Consider the following 2,068-nt stretch of genomic DNA (forward strand, 5'->3'; position numbering starts at 1 on the left):
GTAAGTCTTCAGGCAGACTTCCAAACCCTCACAAGCTTGGTCACCCGGCAATCCACAACTGACTGCTGGAAAGCTCTAGACCATGACACCTAACCGTCTGGAGGATGCACAGTCCTCAAAGGTAGAAGGCTTCAGTCCCACACATGAACAACTTCTTCAGTGATGCCCAATCACTAGGTTTGGTTTGTGCTTTCGGTGTATGGGGTATTTCCTCACTGATGAATTACTCTCGAAGACTCTCAGGAATTGGGTTGCTCTTATGACAAGTGTCAGTTTCTAACGGAGCAGCCAACCAGCTAATGGTTGTGGGGGGTGGCTATTTATAGCCTGGGAGCATCCCGACATGATTTGACACTAATGCCCTTAAATAATATGACCGTTGGAGTGGATAAGACCAATGACTTGGCGTGGCTGTCGAAACGGTCGGAACCCTCAACTGTGAGAGTCCTCATGTCACTCGTATTCCTCACTTGAGGCTATTGGTCGGATTAGGCTTGGGTTGAGCATCATGAGGAAATTCATTCGAAAGTGTAACTTCGACCCCCTTTAACAGTACGGTGTTCCTAGTACTCAAATGCGAAGAAAATAAAACAGAAAGAGTAAATCTTCATGCTTCAAAGTCTTCAAAATGATTTTCTTCAGGACACACCGAATTCCTCGATTTTAGTATCTTCATGAGGAATATCAATTTCGTCGTAGATTCCTGGCGATTCATTTCTTCAGCTTTAGACCAATTTCTTCAACCGAAGATATATATTTTTAGGGGTCGATATTCTTCAAATATCTCAAACTCCTCAATGACTTATAGATCCTGTGTACACTCATAGACACATTAGATACTTAACCTATAAGTCTTCAAACCACCAAAATCACTAAGGGGCACTAGATGCACTTACAGCTTTTACCATATCTTCCACTATATGTTAAGTAAAAGCTTTGTTTTGTTAATAAGCATTGGGTAAGGTAATAATGGATTACAGAAAGAAAATGCCTTCTACTAAGGATAAATTATCATAATTAAAGTCCTTGTAATCCAAAATAGCGGGCACATCACTAGTTTAAGTTTTGACCTCTCCAAACCCACTTTTTCCAGTGTTAGCATTTAAATCATCACCCTCTTAGCAAATGGAACACTCCTTTACTAGGGTTGACTCATCTCTAGTCCCTTTATAATTACATTTTGAAAAGGAAACAAAGATTCAATATGATAAGTACCAATCATTTTAAGATCTTCATTATGATTCACGTAAAAATCGGGTGTAAGAGCTTTTTCTAGGAATTCCTGCTTAGCTTTCAACTTAACGGTCCTCTCCTTACTTTCATTAATAGAAACTTGGATATATTTAATAGTCTAATTAAAATCATGCTTAGGAGGCAAAGCTTTTTTAAGAGTTTCTACATCAAGAACAATCGTATCCATGTTTTTAGCCAAAATATCAACAACATGCAATTTTTCTTCTACCATAGCTTTGAATACCTTTTGAGAATTAATGAATTTCTCTATTGTGTTCTCAAGATCAAAGGGTATACTATTATAATTTATAGAGGAATTTCCATAAGAATTATCATAAGAGTTTCCATAACCATTAGGATTATTATGGGGATACGGCCTAGCAATGAAATTACCCCTATAAGCATTGTTGTTGAAATTGTTTCGCAAGACAAAGTTCACATAAATAGGATAATTATTTTTCTCAGTCAAGGTGGAAAAGGTCATATCATTAGGATCAACATTAGTATTATTATTAGCGACCAAGTTCATAAGAGCATCGACTTTTTCACTCAAGGTAGCGATTTCCTCAACATAATTTACCTTCTTACCAGTTGGAGCTCTCTCGGTATGCCATTGAGAATAGTTGGCCGTGATGTTGAGCAGAAGTTTGGTGGCCTCTCATAAGGTCACCTCCATGAAGGTACCACCTACGATAGTATCTAAAAGATTTCTAGACACAAAGTTTAGTCCAGCATATAAATTTTGGATAATCGTCCATAAATTTAAACCATGAGTTGGACAATTTCTTATCATAAATCTCCCCTCCCAAGCTTGTGAAACATGTTCATGATATTG

This window comes from Hordeum vulgare, chromosome 1H, assembly GCF_904849725.1.
Source record: "Hordeum vulgare subsp. vulgare chromosome 1H, MorexV3_pseudomolecules_assembly, whole genome shotgun sequence".
Lineage (NCBI taxonomy): Eukaryota > Viridiplantae > Streptophyta > Magnoliopsida > Poales > Poaceae > Hordeum > Hordeum vulgare.